Source organism: Corvus moneduloides, chromosome Z, assembly GCF_009650955.1.
Source record: "Corvus moneduloides isolate bCorMon1 chromosome Z, bCorMon1.pri, whole genome shotgun sequence".
Lineage (NCBI taxonomy): Eukaryota > Metazoa > Chordata > Aves > Passeriformes > Corvidae > Corvus > Corvus moneduloides.
Window position 1 is genome coordinate 51177823 of NC_045511.1, and position 12518 is coordinate 51190340.

Genomic DNA, 12518 nt, shown 5'->3' on the forward strand with positions numbered 1-12518 from the left:
CGCCACACTCACAATAAAGAATTTCTTCCTAAGATCTAATCTAAACCTACCCTTTCTCAGTTTAAAGCCCTTACCTTTTCATTCTATCACTACATGCCCTTGTAAAAAGTTCTTCTCCAGCTTTCTTGTAGCTACTTTTGTGGAGTAGGCCCCTCCTGGTACTGATGGTGCTGAAAGACTTGATTAACATGGACACACCTGTTCTTGGTTGCCAGCAGCCTTCCATGGCACAGTTTGCTTCTGTAGACTTGCATAGCTAAGAAATAACATCCAGGCTTCCTGACTTTACGTCCATACTCAAAGACTGAGTTCAGGGTAGTTTAAGTGCATCTATAGTTACTTCTCAGGCAGTCTGATTAATTTGAGGACATGCTAAAACAGTGAGATTTACTTTATTTTTTCTGAGGTTTTTAAAAACTGCATAAAGGAAACACAATGCCAATAACTTCTTACTGACTCATTTTTTTACAAGTACCACAGAAAACAGTCTTCCATTAGGCTGAAGCCCAACAAACTATTTCAGATAAAGTAGGTAAGTTACAGCAGCACAGAAATTAGTTTCATGCTCCACTGGTATATAGATCCACCCATTTGATTTTCAAATAATTTAATCCTTATTTTGAGAGATCATTTAGTTCAAAATGATCTGGTATTTGTGATGACTTCAGTGTTACTGAACATCACATTATGCTTTTCAGAGCCTGAGAAGAAAACTGACATGCTTGAAGCCCTATTAAAAGCACCAAAATAATGCACAAGTGCATGGCACTATTTTTCAAAGTTACACTCTCCTCATCTACTACTAAATGTGGTGTATCTGTAAGAGCATGTATCAGTTTACACACAGCAACTACTCTTGGAGGTTAAGTTCAGATTCACTACATCAAGGCTGGAGTGCTCCCTACTTAAAAGGCTACCTTACTTCATAGTTAAAAGTCAATATTGACATCTTAAGATTCCAAACTCTAAACTTCTACTATTTTAGTGTTAGGAATGAGTAACTAACACTGTGCAAGAGTGCATAAAAGGGGGATGAAAACCCAACCTTCAGCCCATTCTGGAGGAACTAGATTTCTGACACCTGAAGAAATAAGGAACTCCCCTTGAATAGCCCCAGTGTGAGCAAAAACTGTACCTTAAAAATGAAGCCTGACAAACTGAAGAAGTGCACTACATAATGTCAGTGCTTGCAGTAATGGGAAAAATAAACAACTCAATGTCTCTGTCCACATGTACCTTAGCAAGGTACCTATAATGTCCCAAGTACAACAACTACAGAAAGAGAGAAATTACATCTTATTTTAACAAATGGAATCAGAATTTTGTCATTTTATCTCAGATATTAACTCATTAACTTCAATAATTTTTCTGTCTATATTGAGAGGTATAGTCCAACTTTAAAAACAAAACATCTGGAAAAACTGAAAGGGCTGTTTATGTAATTTAAGCCACCTGTATTATCCTCACGGAAACTGTTATGAACAGGGATAATGGGATATGAAAGACATCGTCACGAAATCTTTTTCTCATATTACTACAGCAGTATGTATCACACTGACAACAAAACAATAAAGAATGTTTTCCACTCAACAACATACTTTGAGGAAATAAATAATCCACAACATAATAAATTTTCTAATGCAGTTCTTTCACTTACATTTTTTCAGTTGTTCTAAGCAAATAACCTACAGGAAAATGAGTATGGCCATCCTTTCATTCACTTTAATTTTTGAAAGAGTAACTGCCATAGTTAGTTCCTGCACTGAAGACAAAATAGTCCTCAATTCATTGTAGAAAAATAAAATCAAAATACTCATGTTTAAAGTTTGAGAACCTCCTCATCTTTCAATAATTAATTAGACAAAATATACTAAGACACAGTTAAATAAATTAATGATTTTCACTTAAAGGAAGTACTGTAACATGTATATATAGTTTTAATGTAGTAACTATCAGTTTTGTATGATGGGAGAGGACTAAATGTGTATTACATATTAAAAAAAAACCCATTGGTCTACAATGCATTAGTATAACTTTATACCTGTGTAATCACACCAGCATAAAACTAGAGGAAACCATTAAGTCTTCTCTCTAAAATTTACAGCCGGAGGTGCCAGTTCCACTTTTCATTAGCAAACTCAGCACTACAGAATCAAAAATCAAAATTAGACATTAAAATGTCAATTTTGCCTGCTGTGATGATGAAAATAATTTAGGAATGATTTAAGGGTGACAAAACATCCCTGACTAGGAACTCCTTCAAAAACTCTCTCCCTCTCAAGAAAAAGAGTATTACTGCAGAGGAGACAGCAGGAGGATGAAGCCAAAAGTGTACTCAATATAGCAAATAAATATTAAAACAGAAAAAAAGGGGCAAATTTTTAAGAGAAGGCAGTGATTGACAGGCACAATTTGCCAATCACCACAGGTAGAGTCTTCATCACAGAAACCATCTGTAATCAGGAAGTGAGTGTTTCCTTTAAGATAAGCCCCAGATCAAACACCAATTTTCTCCTGATGGGAAGCTTGAGCATTGTGAGTATGGGAGATGACTGCATAAACACATTGATTTCTATTCTCTATTGTTGCTACTGACTTCAGTTGAACTCAGGAGGCATGAATATCTTTGAAGTTCTGGATGCTGCAGCTTCTTTTCAGCAGGTCTCGCTGTAACAATTGCTCCATGTGTGAGCAGTGAAACAGCTGGATTTTCACATGGTTGCATGAAATTTCTGACTGCAGTCCTTTACCATGTTTTTAATAGCAGTAGAAAAACATTTCTATTTTTTAATAGAAAATAGAAAATAAAGTATACAGTAGTTAAAAATCTGTCCCTCTACTGGACAAACATATTCAACTTCAATGCAATTCAGCATCCCCATTTCATAAATGGGTTACTGAGGCATTTTGTAGTTTCAGTGAAAAGTACCCTTTAATAGCAGGTTTAAAAATTGTAAAATTCGTATTTTACCTGTACATATGAAATACAAAATGAATGACTGGCATCTTCAGCTGACAGTATTGGGCAAATCTTTAAATTAAACACAAGACTTGGAGCGGTCCCCATAAAAATGGTATGTAACTATCAACAAAACTGTAAGTACAACCACTCATCCGTAGAACAGATCCAGAACAATAGGTTGAAGATTTTTATGAACTACAGGTCTGTAGTTACAGTCAGTCATAACACATATGTACAGCCAAGTTAAGCAGAAGTGGCATAGTCAACTACAGTGATTCACACTAAATTTTAAGACTGGACTTTTAAACTTTAAAGATAGTTTTGCAATGTTTCTCAGTCATGCAGGCATGAGAAAGTAAGAATCACTGGATGGATCCTATCTATCTAGACACAATACTAGAATGCAATGTCAAACCAGATTCTGCCTTAATCTTGCAGATACTGTGAGACCATCAACAAACAGGCAAACAAAACAAAAAAAAAGGAAAGAGGAACTACATTTTTCACCACTAGACAAGAATAACTAGAAATAAAGGTAGTTGTAGTATAAAGGCAAGTAAAGAGTTAAACTGGGCTAGGCAGAGAGACAATGAATTTACAGAATCCTGTAAAAATATTGATCAAATGGAGCACAGTTCGGCGGGGGGGAGAAAAGTATCTCAGCCTCAAGAGAAGGCACTGTTATGACCAAGAGACTGAAAACAGGTTAGGTCAAAGACTCAATACATTGAGTGATTAAACCAAGTGGGATAGAGGCACTGAATGCGAAGAAATCTTCACTTAATGAGAACAAACACATTATGTTTGCTGTGCAACTCCTGGACCCCTCAGCACAACCTTCCTTAATAACATCAGTGACTTAAGGCAGCAAAAAAGAATAAAATGAAGAGCAGTAAGTCTTTTAACTCTGTAAACTTTTCATTTCATCTTATAATTAATGCCAGAAGAAGCAACAGGGGCAAAACAAAGAGCCAATACCTCACTTATCTCTCAGAGAAGATATTAAGAGCATATTAAAAATAGAAGAGACTGGGATTTAACTCTAAAAGGAAAATATGCACAAATTATGAACCTAAATCTACCTTATTTGGTGAATATATAAGTTTAACTAGATTCTTCATCCAAGACAAGCTGAAGGTTAATTTCTTCCGATTTCCCATTGTTGTCTTCAAGGATAAAATCCTTTTTCTCTTCAGCAAACTTTACTGAGCATGTATACCAACAAAAGTGGTATTTTCAGACTTCTTTGTTTGATATTCAAACCAAACCCCCACATCTCTTCAACACTGGAATTCAAAAAAAAAGACACATACCAAAAAAACCCCAGTATGCTTCAAAAGGAAGGAAACAAAAGAAATAATATTAGATGAAATTGGTAGAGTAAGACTAGTGCTAAGCTTCAACAACTTCAAAAGACTTTCCCGTAACTGCAGTTACTGCAAGTTTGCATCTTTAACTGATTTTTACTGATAAGCAACTAGCTTGAAAGCAAACAGAAAGAGACTCCATGATAAACATTAGAAACAGCATTCCAGTTTCAAAAACCCTAGCATTTAAGGGTTCACCTTAAGGTGAAAGGCAAAGGTAAATGTACGGTTGTGCTCTGTCTATGGCAAATTTGTGGGCACAGAGTTGCAGTAAAAATGCACACCAGTCTATGACCACTTAGTTATTAAGTCATGGCTGACTGGTGTTTTTATCTAGCAGAATATGTAACAAGATCCAGTGGAGGGGATTAAGCTGGACAGCTTTTAATTAGAGATAAGGCAGACATTTTTAGTAACCATAAAAAAGACCCCAGAAATTACCTGTCATTTCAAGCCTTGAAATCACAAGGAGACCCCAGTTCCAAAAGCTCTTTTACATACTGAGGACAAATTATGGTTTGTATTACATAGGAAGTTACAGAAGATAAGCACAGTACTCTTTTACAACCTTTAAAAATGCTATTTTGCATGTAGGAACAGAACAAAACTTACAAATCTTTCTAAACATTCTCAAAATGTACCTTTTTCCAACCTTCATAATTTACACTTCCTTGGTAGAAGACAGAAGAGGGCAAGGATAAGAAGCAACTCATAAAAAAATCCTCAAATAGTACATAAAAACTGAAAATAATTAAAATTCCTACTAATGAAGCTGGGTGAGTGAAAGACTAAGACTCAGTTGTGCTGTAGCTGGTGATTAAAATAATCTCGTTAAGTATAAAAATGTGTTTTTACTTTGCATTTCATCATTTGCAGTCTCTTTGCCTCTGTGAGTATATTGGCATCACATAATGCAACTGGTTCACCATTCACTGTGACAATGCCCGTAGGTACAACACTGTGTTTGTGACTTCAGTTTGTCACTGTAAGAATGATTAGTTGATCAGATACTAACAAGAAACGGTAAAATTCTTTCCTATAGTTTGAGCTGTATTCCTCCTTTTGCATTCTTCTGATATCAGATAAGAAATCTGTGTCATGACATACACACACTGAGCACACCAATACTCCTTTTTTTTTTGGGTCATAACCACCACAGGATCCATGTGTTTCAGAGTATTTCTGTAGATGTGCCAGCATTTACCAGAGGGAACTTAGCATATTAACATTACATATAAGCCCATTAGCAAGAAGGCCAGTTTCTGAGAAAATCACTTTCAGAGTTTTTCCCATATGGCTTCAAATAGGCACTCAAGATACAGAACTGACAGCTCTGTCAAGAATTTTAGGTACATAACTTCACTAGTTGCATTCCCACGCATCATTATATTAAGCAATGCTGTCTGAAAGCTATAAAAAACTCTTCTTGCTTGGCAACATAGGACTTTTATCTTTATATCTATTTTAAGGATACCATGAATAGCTTTCCAAAACAAGAAAGCTATGAAGCACTTAGCTTGATCTGCCTTTAAAACAGAGATTTGAGCAGAGTACCAAAACACATACAGAGAATATAATATATGGGGGAGGGGAAGTGGAGAAAAGCAACAAAACTGATGAAAAACTGCCATGAGAATTCAGAGCAAACCCTACTAAAAATCTACCTCTTTTTTGCAGAGGAAAAAATACATTTTAATCTGATCAGTGTGCCCTCCTTTCTAAACTTGTACACTACCAAGCAAAGACTTAAAAACTGGATCAGACTGATACCAAACTATTATCACTGGCCTATCACTCCAAAGGCAAAATTAAGAATGTGTTCAAAGGAAAAAATTATACAAATACCATCATTCTAATTGACTAGGATTGTATTATCATCAGCAGAAATAATATAATAAAGGCCATATGAATAAGGACCAAAGAACCAATTAACACAACAGCAGAATATACATAATTAATAGCCCTGTGTAGCTGAAGACTGCCAATAATTCGGTGAAGAAAAATGAACAGATTAAGTGAGTAATAGTATTAAACAGTACAGCTTTATTTTAACTCCACAGTTTTTATTAATTTCTCAAGTCAATATCATCCCTACCTACTAAGCAGTAGATTAAAAAATTACAAAAAATTTCAAAACCTATGTTCAAAAACAAAGAGTTTTTGTCACACAATAGAAATAGTGTTCAATATGCCACAGAAAACTTGACCTAATCAGTATTCTAGGAAACACTTTTTCTTCTGCTCTAACAAACACAATTTGACTTGTCATCCTAACGAAGGTATCAACCAGCACGTTACCACCTACACCTCTTGCACAGAACTGACAGACTCAGAACTCAGAATACTACTTCGTAACAACTTGTACTGTGCAGGTGAGAAGAGAATCTGGTTTAAGAGAAATAACATGTCAATACAGACAAATTATCTGTAAGAAATTATTTCTCATAATAACTAGTGGTCTTGAGTCCAAACGTGAACACTTCTGCAAGCCAAAAGATGCACTGACCTACTCTCAAAAATGGCAGAAGTCAAGTATTTTAGTATTATTATGGAATAACAAACCTGGACACTCAGTTACCCACTTGTTTTGACCATAAGTTAATCAATTCCACAGGTTGCAATGTTTTCTTAATGTGTAAACTATACTCCTAATAAAAAAAAAGTAAAACTGTCTGCCATTTTTTATTGTCTTGAAAGAGAAATGAAAGATTACTGCCCAGTCCTTCTTGTGTACACCACAGAAAACACCATACTGTCAGCATTTTAATACTTCCAGACAACCTCTAAGTACCATGCATCAGGAAAGGCTTAGAATTGTTTTGCCACACAGATTTTAGTAAAACACTATATAAAATTCCAAACAGGTCTTTCTTAGTTATTTCATAAACTCTACCTTGTGAATGTGTGCAGGGACACTGTGTATGTGTTGGAACAGAACCATCGAGATCTCAGTAATGTAAATCATGACCCTGATTCTGCACTTGGATCCACACAAGCAATCCCTTTACATACCCACTAAAGCTGCTTTAAAGAAAATTCAGGGTACTGTCGTACAGAGAAGCACATGGTAAGCAAAAGTACAAAAGAATCACACATTAACTAAATACTGAATTTGTGTGTAGTGCTGCACACCACCTCAACAGGTCAGCAACAGTCCCTACCAAATATGCAATGATAAACAAAAAGCCTATATGTACTTTTAAAAGAACATGAAAGAGAAAAGAAAACCCAAGCAACAACTAGTATTCACAGACTCATAGAATGGTTTGGTTTGGAAGGGACCTTTGAAAATCACCTAGACCAACTTCCCTGCCACAGGCCAGAACGTGTTGATCACTAGATCATGTTGATCAATGCCCCATCCAGTCTTTTGAACACTTCCAGTGATAGGGGATCCACAACCTCTCTGGGCAACCTGCCACAGTGTCTCACCATCCTCATCAAGAATTTCTTCCTTAAATCCAGTCTAAATCGAGAAACCTTCCATTTAAAACCATTGCCACTTGTCCTGCAACTACATGCCCCGGTGAAACATCTAGCTCCATTTTTCTTGTAAGCCCCCTTTAAATACTGAATGGCTACAATAATGTTTCTCTGGAGCCTTCTCTTCTGTGGGCTGAACAACCCCTATTCTGTCGGTCTGTCTTCATAGCAAAGGTGCTCCTTTGTATCACTTCAGTGGTCCTCCTCTGAACCCATTTCAATAGATCTGAGTCTGTCCTGTGCTGAGGGCCCCTCAGCTGGATGCAATACTCCACCTAAGGTCTCAGAAGAGCAGAGTAGAGGGGGAGAATCACCTCCCTTAACCTGCTGGCCTTAATTCTTTTTATATAGCCCAGGATACAGTTGGATTTCTGGGCTATGAGTGCACATTGTTGGCTCACGCCAAATTTCTCGTTCACCAGCACCTCCAAGTTCTTTTTCTGCAAGGCTGCTTTGAATACATTCATTACCCCAGTCTTTGTTCACACCAGTGGAAGCTCTCACTCAGGAGCAGGACTTTGCACTAAGCATTATGAAGCTCATGAAGTTCACATGGATCCTCTCCTCAAGCCTGTCAAGATCTCTCTGGATGACATCTCTTCCCTCTACCTTACCGACTGCACCACTCAGATTGATGTCATCCACAATATTGCTGACAGTGCATGCAATCTTACTGTCATGACATTAAGTCGTGATGGTCCCAGTCCTTTTATAGCAGTCACCACATAAAGTATTAATACTCCTAAGTCTATTTCATACTCTATTCACATTAGCTATTCCCAAAATACAACAGAAGTATGTCCAGGACAGGTAACATGAAGAATGGCAAGCAGGAAACTTTCATGGAATGAGTGAGAAATTACACGCAATGTAGTTTAAAATAAAACCAAGAAAGACCACATTCTTGTTTAGCATTTCTCACAATGGAACAGGGGATATGCATTAATAATCAAAAGATAATGGATATACTGTTTTTAAAAAACATCAATACATATCACTTTTCCCTCAAGTGGTAGAAAATCAGAAATCAGGCAAGTACACAGACTAAACTTCCACATTCATTAAGTAGGATATCTCATAAGTGAGAAACAATGATCTTTTGAGGGGGCAAGTTCTAAGTCCTGACATGAGGCATAAGTTTCCGGCAAGCATGTTAACTAAAGGATTCCACCTCTATGCTTTCATCCGAGGTGCCAAAGACCAGGCACACAAAAAAAAAATTTTCTGATCCACTACTATAACACCTATATTCCTGGAATCTGAATCACAAACAAAACTACAAAGTACACCTGATTCAAAAAGCCTCATTATGAATCCAACATCAACCATGCACAGAGCATGAATAAATCGGTCTGAAGAAACCCACACAAACAAACAAAAGAAATCCAAACACCCCCACCATGCATCAATCCTCAAGATTCCTACCTAAAGCAAATGTCAATCTTATCTCTAAGACAGGAAAGAAGAACACCAGGAACTAAAGGCCTGTCAGCCTCAGTCTCTGGCAAGATGATGGAACAACTAATTCTGGAAACCATTTCTAGGTATGTGAAGAACAAGATCACTTGCTGTAGTTAGCATGGATTCATGATGGGGAAGTCACACTTGACCAACTTAATTCTACAGTGAAAAGACTGGTTTGGTAGACAAGACGAAAGTAATAGACAGGGTCTGCCCTGACTTCAGGGAGGCCATTGGCATTGTGTCCCGTAAGATCCTCATAGCCAAGCTGGTGATGTACGCTGACAGTGCAGACAGAGAGGTGGGCTGAAAACTGGCTGAATGACTGGTAAACAGAGAAACAAAGTCTAGGTGGAGGCTAGTAACTAGAGCATACCTTAGGGACAAATATGGAGTCCAGTTTTGTTCAACGTCTTCATCAGTGATCTAGGTGATGGGACAGGTGCACCCTCAGCAAATCTGCAGATGACTCAAAACTGAGAGGAGTGGTTGGTACACCAAAGGGTTGTGTTGCCATCCAGAGGGACTTGGACAGGCTGGAGAAATGTTCTGACAGGAACCTCATGAAGTTCAACAAGAGGAAGTGAAATGTCCTGCACTGGGGAGGAATGACACTAAGCACCAGTACAAGCTGGATGCTGTCCAGCTGGAAAGAAACTTTGTGAAAAAGAACCTGAGGCTCCTGGTGGACACCAAGTTGATCATGAGCCATCCTGGCCTGCACAAGGAGGAGTATTGCCCACAGGCTGAGGAAAATGGTCCTTCCCCTGTACTCAACAATGGTGAGGCCCCACCTGGAGTAGGATAATCAGTGCTGGGCTCCACAGTATAAGAGTCATGGACATACTGGAAAGAGTACAGCAAAGGCCACGAAGATGATGAAGGGATTAGAGGACCTCACATATGAGAAGAAGCCAATAGAGTTTTTTAACTCCTTACATGAAGCAAAGCTATAAAGACTGAGCCAGGCTCTTCACAGTGATGCCCAGTTACATGACAAGAGGCAACAGGCACAAAATGAAACACGGGAGGCTCTCTCTGAACACGGGAAAACATTTAGGTACTTTGGGGGCGGCCAAGAACTGACACAGGGTGCCCAGGAAGGTGGTGGAATCTGCATCCTCACAGATGTTCAGGTGCTGTCTAGACATGGTCCTCAGCAACTGGATTTAGATGTCCCTGCTTGGGCAGAGGGGGTGGATCAGATATATGCCAGAGGTTCCTCCCAGCTTCAACTGTTCTGTGATTATGTTGCTGGAACTTGTGATAATATAAATGTCATTCTTTTTCTGTACATAATATTTCTTCTGGAAGAGAAGTGAACAATGTAAAGTGGGAACTCATATATGGCCATGTAAACAAATACCGATATAGAGGGCCTATTTATAGAATCAACTGATTTATATGTTACACCTATATACACATGTTGAAGAGGCTATTAATAATTCAATGCCATCTCCTTTTACAAAGAAATAAGTAAATATAATTTCTAAATCAATATAAATACCTAAATTGTATATCTAATCTAAAAAGCAACCACTCTTATGTAAGTATTTTTCAAGCTTATAACATTTTTTTAACTTTAATTGAAGAGACAGTGATGAACATTTACAGAAAATTGGCTACTACAGCAATGTACCACAAGTAAGAGAGTATTTTTGCCCACTGTTTTTCAAGGTACAGAAAGGTAATACAGAAAATGCATGCAGATATGCAGTTACACAGAGAATATTGAAGGAAACAATGCAGTCACCTACTGCACTTGCAAGATATTACAAAGAGATTCAGAAGATTATAAGGAGATGACAAGTTGTTCTTCCATTACACTGCAATTTTAAAAAAATTTTACTTCTGCGTGTCTTGCTAGCAGAATAAATTCTTTATTCAGCAATTAATTTTGTGAACTCAATCTTTAAGGAAACTCTCATGAACTTCAAGTCTACAGGATTAATACTTCAGAGACTTTAAAAACAAACTGAGAAAGCAAATTCAAGTTCTAACTCAAATTACACTCAAACTGATACTCAACCTGTTATTTGGGAAAAAAGCAGGAGGGAAAATGATGGTGTAGCATATATAGAGGCACACATCTGTATTTAAACCTGCTTTCACACAAAAAAGCAAGTAAATTGCACTATGACATTTTTGCAGTTGCTTTCTTGCAAGCTCAATTAAAAATGACAGTTTAAAACTTCTTTATATGGAATGCAATATAGTAGGAAAACACCATATCATTAGGAGATGGTGCTGAAGTTAGAAAGAACCTCCAAAACCCTGACATACACCAGAAACACTGTATGTTACAGGGCTCACAAAACTCGAGACAAGCAATGTCATTCCCAAACCAGGTCACAGAAGGACCACGGGTATGTATGTTACAAGCTGGAAATGAAAGAAGACGAAAGGTGTTTTTATTAGTTTCTCATATGCTGAAGAGCCAGCAGTAAAATATGTACTAATGCATAGTCCGGCTGAAGAAAGTTTTTAAAAACATCTGCTTTGTAGGCTGTCTTCAGAACTGCCTTCCATTCTGCACATATACTCTGCATGTTGAAAAGTTAACTTTATAATCTTTCATTATTTCAGTTGGTTTTCCAATTACTTACCTCCTTCAATGGACAGTCATACTTGCCTGTATACCTACGGTACCGCTGACCATTTAAACTTTGGGACTTGTACACTTGGTAACATTACTTCAAAAAAAAAACAGAAACCCAAAATATCTTGCCGATTCAATTATTTTTGCATACTTGTACTATCAGTCATTTACTCTGTTAGGTTCATGAGTTATTATAATTTTGCATATCAGAATCCTATAAATTTTGTGTCTAAAATTACCCAGTTTTACAGAGGCTCAAGTTTAAATACTTAGAAAAAAATCAACTGTGATGCAATTCAGAGTACCTCTAGTCTGTTCCATAGACATACATCATCTCAAAATGTGAATATTACATCAAAGTGAAATTCTAGATTTACTTAGGTGCAAGCAGGCTGGTACAAATTATGTTGTTCTAGTTCTGTCTGTGCATTATGTATACTTAATACATACAATTTATTTTCTATGTTTATTTTACTCGCCAAATCATTAAGTAACAAACTGAATCTTATCCCAACAAGATATAAAGCAAAGATAAAGATAAAAATAAAGTAAGAATAATTGAGTCAGTGTTTCACAATTCTTTCTAAAAATTTGATCCCGGCTGACACTGGTATTCTATATACAATTGTATTCTATATACAGGGTT

General features: G+C 37.1%; 1 protein-coding gene across 4 annotated transcripts in view; it reads right to left on the minus strand.

Moving 5' to 3' along the window:
* COMMD10 (COMM domain containing 10) overlaps positions 1-12518 on the minus strand; it is a 113941-nt gene that overhangs the window by 95675 nt on the left and 5748 nt on the right. The gene's annotated exons all lie outside the window — the stretch shown is intronic.